This window comes from Artemia franciscana, chromosome 5 (genome assembly GCF_032884065.1).
Source record: "Artemia franciscana chromosome 5, ASM3288406v1, whole genome shotgun sequence".
In the NCBI taxonomy this organism is placed as follows: domain Eukaryota; kingdom Metazoa; phylum Arthropoda; class Branchiopoda; order Anostraca; family Artemiidae; genus Artemia; species Artemia franciscana.
Genome location: NC_088867.1, coordinates 27,321,431 through 27,327,860, shown reverse-complemented (window position 1 = coordinate 27,327,860; position 6,430 = coordinate 27,321,431). Strand labels below are relative to the sequence as shown.

Here is a 6,430-nt window from a genome sequence, read left to right as displayed (position 1 = left end):
GAAAGACTAATTCGCGAGTTACAGAGCATGGACGTAAGATTCAATAAATTAAAGTCTAGTGTTTGGTACTCTTTTCAACAAATAGGAGCCAATTTCATTAGTAAAAATTAACTAATATCTGGAAAACCTTTCCATTTTCAAAAGATTTTCCAGATCTTCGAAGCATTAGGAGTATACAAGCAGAGCCGTTCCAAGGGGAGGGGGAGCATGGAAGTTACCCCAGGATCCGTGGCTTGGGGAGGGAAGGTGGGACAATTCCTACTTTTATTCCAATTTTTCAATTTTATTCGGCATTTTTTTCCTTACATTTGAGTCTAGACAGGGGACTGTAATTAATTTTCCTCCAGGTGCACCTAAATTTAGGAACGGCCTTATATACAAGATATACATTTTGGTGCAGAATTTCAACTATACGAGCTTGAAAGCATCAAAAAGAATGGTGTCGAGGAGCACCAAGTACGAAAGGTAAAATCAAGCTGTTTAGCATTTTACATCAAGCTCCTAACCGAAATACAATTGCAAATCAACTTAAAAGGCCTTTTATTTGATTTAGTCAAAGGTTTTTCTCAAAGCGTCGCAAAGTCCAGGCAAGTAAAGTCAAGTGTTAAGTGTCCGTTTAAGATATTTATAGAATGCTTTCTTCATGTTGATCTTAAGGAGTTAAACAAAGATTCGAGACCACTTCCTTTTACAATAAGTGAGGCAGATTTAAATTTTACTCCGTCTCTAGTTAATTATTGAAAGTATATTACCGATTTGAAAATGGAGCTGACATTTCTTCCTTACAGTTTTATCCAAATTTTCTATTGACATTGACGTATCTACCCAATTCCAGTGCTGGAGCAGAGCCTCAGTGTACTGAGTTAAAATAGTAAATACCCTGGTACGAAATAGACTCAATCCGAAAACCATATCTGAGCTTATCCATATCACAAGACTGATTCCTGACTCAAATTTTTGGGAGACCCAGGATAGTGCTGTAAGAAAAGCAAGAAAATGAAAAGACTGTATGTTGACTCAGCTCCTGAATTGATTTTGTTACTTTGCTGCATGAGGATCTAACACGTCATGTCTGATAATTAGTTTTAAAATAAATCCAGAATTATTATCTTCTGGAGATGTTTACCTAGATTTTGCTAAATAAAATGCAATATTTTCTTGCCTTTTTCTTCTAAGTATCCCAAATTACACCCAAATCAATGACAAATTCAAATTGTCATCCAATTCAATGACAAATCCAAATCTGCCAAGGTGCATCTTGGCAGAGCTTGAACGAAGTGCGTCTTATGTATACGCACTTGGTTTGTTTCATTCTTCCACATTCTCGGGGATTTTCGTTTAGAAAAGGTAAGTGAAGATCAATTTAATGGTACGATGGTTGTTGTAAATGGTATGTTTATTTTTATTTCTTTTTGTAAATGGTATGTTTATTTTTATTTCTCTTGCACAGGAATAAAGTGTGATTTAAAGTTACTTGAGAAAAAAAGGCCAATTCACAACTTAATCAACTCGGATACTGTTAATGCATGACTATGTATGTTGTAAAAACGAAAGAGGGTTGCAATTAATTAAGGCGCACCTTGGCAGAGATTGACAAAAATGCGTTATTGGCAAATTAATGACAAATCCAGGTGCACCTTGGCAGAGCTTGACCAAAATGTTTCCTACACATAGGCATTTTCTTTATTCGTACATATTATTGGGGATTTCTTTGAAAAAAGGTGACCAAACATAAATTTAAGGGTATGGGCTGTTTATTTTTATTTTTCTTGTGAGGGAATAAAGTGTCATTCTAGATTTTGTGCGCTTGGACGTTACGAAATCTTTTTTAATATTTGGCAACCCTAATCACTAAGTCAAGCAATTTGATTTGAAGTGAGGAAGCAAGAAAAGCTTGTGTGACTTCGAATAACTATCAGAATAAACCAAAGGTAATGAGGCAATTTGACTACAAGTTGTTTTATGGACAGGTAATGTGTAGAATTGTCAGCTAAGCAAAAACCTCAGGACGTCTATGCTGCAAGACAAATCAGAAATAAAATGCAAAGAAATGTACCATTCAACCACATGGTAAACTCCTTGTTTATGGGCTTCCTGCTATCTTGAAAAGTAGTTGATATAATGTAAGGAAACTTTCATCAGAACAATTGTAGCTAACACATTTTGCCTGCAGCCATGTAGTAGGCTACTTTACCTCCCCTCCTTAATGTACCAATATTTAGTCAAAATTACATATTTTCAATCTATTCTCCTAATGCATCTCTATTGTTACAACCCATGAACCTGAAAATTGAATAAACTTTGATGAAACAAGAATGGGAAAAACAAGTGATGAGTTGAAGATTGCATTAGACATAGCCTAGGCTATATAATTAGGGTGACATAGGCTATTTGTACATTGGAGATAGGGTAAAGTATAGCAGGCCTGCATTCAAAACATATCATCTACAATTATACTGCACATTATGGAGTCTGAATTGTTTTCTTAGCATGTTTTCCTTCTCTACAGGTCTTTTTTAGGCTTATCTACTTTGATATAGGCTATTTTTCATTGCCTTTAGTTTTTGAAAATGCAATTCCTGTTATCTCAATTGAATTCTATAATATTGTAGAATAGAAGCTCTACTGAAAAAAACATACTAGAACAAAAAAGAGCCATTCTTAGATTGCTAATTTTATGCTGTTTTATAGTTATAGCAATTTTTGAAAAATTTATCCCCAACACTCCTGATGGTCCCATATATAACCTCAGTATAGCCTATATTTGTTCAAATCTGAATAAATAGTCAAGCCTTTAAAGGCCTGTAGAACTCTGAAGACTCATACAACATAATGATGTATAAATTCAATGAAAACACTAGCAACAATACTTAAAAAACATCAAATTACCTTAAGTTACATTGTCCAGCAAAATAAGGAAAAGAAAATCCTGTAGAGTTGCTGGTTAGTGATAATGAGGAGCCATTGCTACAATTGCATCCCAGTCTGTCTTCCAAGGCTTAATAGACCAGCCCTTGTCATCAGTAATCTTAAAGGTATCAATGGATAGAGCAATTACAGCAGTATCAGGAAGATTGTTCTAATGAGTAATCACTCTGTTAGAGAAGTAGTGGCTATAGACTTTGGTATTCATCAAACTGAAATAGATTTTGATCAGAGGGTTCAGCATTCAAAACCTTACAAGTTATTATGACATCTCCCCTTTGATCCCTGTACACAAGTGTTGAGAGCTTCAGCTTATTCAATCAAAAATGTGTATAGAATCAAGTGTCTCTTTGAGACTTTTTAATGTCTTGCTGTTCAATAAATAGTAGCATTTGCTTCCATCTGTGTCTGTGTTTTCATGATACCTTTTATTATACCAAGGTACTAATTTTTATAATTGCCAAACCCACCCAATTTAAACTAAAAAAGTAAAATCTGTTTCTGACCCAAAATAAGCTATTACTTTACAAAATTTATAAAATTTACAATGTGCTTTTGCATTTGTTTGACCTCTTTTATTTTCCATCTTTATTTGCCAAAGTTAAATAGCAAGCAATAAAATAAGCAACATATGGCCTTGGCAGCAAGAGTTCAAAAATATACTTTCAACTCATAGCTTGTTAGAAATATTCTTAACTTAAAATTGTTAGTCTGAGCTAAAGTTTTCAAATGTGTTTCAGAACAAAAATAACAATTGAAGGTACTATTAATCCACAAGTTTTTTGTATATAAAAATTAAAGCAAATGAAAAATGCTGCCTTTTTCAATTCTATTGTAGATCCAAGCAGTTCAAATAATTTGCTAATACATGACATTGTGGTGTTGTTGTATGAAGGAAGAAAAATTTCACAAAACCAAAAACTTTATAATCCTCTAAATTCAAAATATTTTACCACTTCATGACATAATGAGTCAAATTTTGTCAATGAAAGACGGAAAATTTTTTATTGTTGTGAGCCACTTCAAATAAATTATCAAACTATGCTGCAAGAAACCAAGAGGACTGATGCAAGCAAGACAATAATTTCTTTAAGAAAATTTCCAGGGGGGGGGGGCAGGCCTCCTGGCCCCTTTAAGTCAGCCACTTCCTACTCTGTCTGTTAGCTCTTATTCCCATTTTCTATTTATCAATCTATATAGGTAGACTTTTACAAAGCTACTTAGTGCATTAGTTACTTAGCACACCAAAATCACTGCAAACCACCAGGCAAAATGTAGACAGACCAGATGCATGCTGCCAAAAATTTTTCCATACTGTGGTATCTTCATCATTGGCATGCTACCTATATTTATTTTGCTTCAATTTGTAAAACTCACCCACCACTCCAAAATATGTTGGCCAAAAGTACAGTGAGTGACATTCCTGTGATTTAAACATATCAAACCCAGCTTAAACTAAAAAATCTGGTGATATTCCTACCAAGTTGATTTTGAAATTTGCCCAGTATTTAAGTGTACCTCTAACTGCAATTTTTAACCAATGTTTTGTACATTGTATTTTTCCAGTGTGTTTTAAACAAACAATTATATCACCTATCCCAAAAAATAAGACCCCAAAAGTTCCCTCTGACTTAAAACCCATATCAAAAACCTCTATTTTCTCTAAAATTTTTGAAATTTTTATTTACTTTTCCTCTTTGACAATATCCAAGATAAAATCAACCCAAATCAGTTTGGCTTTTAGCCAAATCATAGCACCACACATTGCTCAGTTTATATACTTGACACAGTTTTCAAACATCTTGAATTAAATAGTTCCTATGTTGAGGCTGTTTTTGCTGATATTAGCAAAGCCTTTGACAACTTAGATCATCAGACAGTTATTGATAATGCAAGGGCTTTAGGTGTCAGAGATTTTGTTTTACATATGGTAGCTATTTTTTTGTCTGGTCATGATCTATGTGTAGTCCTCCCTAATGGAGATTCACCAGGTTCTACCTCAATTTCCTGTGGAGCACCCCAAGGGACTAAGTTAGGTCATTTAGCATTTTTAATTGTTTTTAACAATGTTTTACCAAATTTTGACAACACTTTTAAATTTGCAGATGGTTTGACATTACTTAACCTCAAATACTTTGGCTGTTAAACTTGACAACTTAAAGAATGATCTTGACAATGTTAAATTCAACCTAAGCATACCTAAAAGCAGTTTAGTACTATTCTCTTTTTTTTTTTTAAAAAACATACCCCCAATCAATAATTACCTTTGAATACTAAATTTAAATACATTTATACTGCCTGGTGTGCAGTTGGACAATGACCATAAATAAAAGTCCCATACTTTTCACTTGTTTAAATCTAGTAGTTTTCTCCTTAAATCTTTCTCCCTTCTCAAACAGTTCTCCATATCAATCCAGAACATTAAAATAATTTATTGCTCATATATAAGACCCTGTCTTGAATATGCTTGCCCTGTCTGGCACCCTGGGTTGGCCAATGCCCAATGTTCTAAAATTGAAAGAATTCAAAAAAGAGCAATACAAATTATACTGGGGATATCCTATACTACTCATGATAAAGGTTTGGCTAGACTTGAACTTACTACATTGGAATCAAAAGATCACATTCTTGCCATGAACTTTGGGCACACGTGCCTTAGTTCTGACTATCATTGACGTCTTCTTCCCCCCTTCAAAGAAAATCCCCCAATCCTTCCTAATACAAGACTTAATGCTTATAGAGCTCCAAATACACAACTTGACTTGTGTCCCCAAATGTTGACCATGAGGTACAAAAACTCTTTTGTTCTCTATTTTGTTTTGCATTTTAATAATTCATTCAACTTTGTGATTATGTTTTTCCCTTAATATCTGTTTTATCATTGTAATTGTTCTAACATGCTTATGCTAGCTTGTGTGCTATTTTAGCCAATTAATCATATTCTATTCTGTAAATCAGCATGGTATCAGGGGCCAGCAATATAGGCAATCTAACTAAAAAAGAAACAAGAAAATTAAATTCTTACTTTATAATATGGGGCATATTTATATTAGTCAGATTAGCCTGTTTTCTTCTATTATTATGTGCATTTTAACTGATTTGAAATAATATATTTTATCCAGTATTTGGTACAATTCCTCGGCTGAATTAGATATGTCAATTCTAAACAACATAAACTGTTTTACAATAGAGCAATCAATAGAAAAAATGACCAACAAATATATAATTAGCTCTATGTAAGTGTCCATCAGGGGTTGGGTCCATGGTCAAGGTAATGACTATTATGGTGAAAAAAAAACCATAAAATAAGGAATATAATGATATTATTTTTATTTTCTGTTAGTTTTGTTTATAGTCTAATGCTATGTAGGGGGAAGGGCTTGGGATGCATTGCCACAAACTTAACCATAACCACAAAAAAAGTATAAAACTAGCACTCTAAAAATGGGTACTAGGTGTATTCTCCCCATGGAAAATTTTCTGGTGGAATGACATGAACAATTTA

At 33.5% G+C, this 6,430-nt stretch overlaps 1 long non-coding RNA gene across 22 annotated transcripts in view; it reads left to right on the top strand.

Annotated features, from left to right (window-relative positions):
• Window positions 1-1,801: 1,801 nt before the first annotated feature.
• LOC136027194 (uncharacterized) overlaps window positions 1,802-6,430 on the top strand; it is a 146,531-nt gene continuing 141,902 nt past the window's right edge. For 17 of the 22 annotated variants that reach the window (XR_010617536.1, XR_010617533.1, XR_010617528.1 and 14 more), the window contains exon 1: window positions 1,802-1,931. This is a non-coding gene — a long non-coding RNA (uncharacterized LOC136027194). The remainder of the gene's footprint in view (window positions 1,932-6,430) is intronic. The other 5 variants (XR_010617525.1, XR_010617519.1, XR_010617518.1 and 2 more) reach the window with 1 other exon arrangement.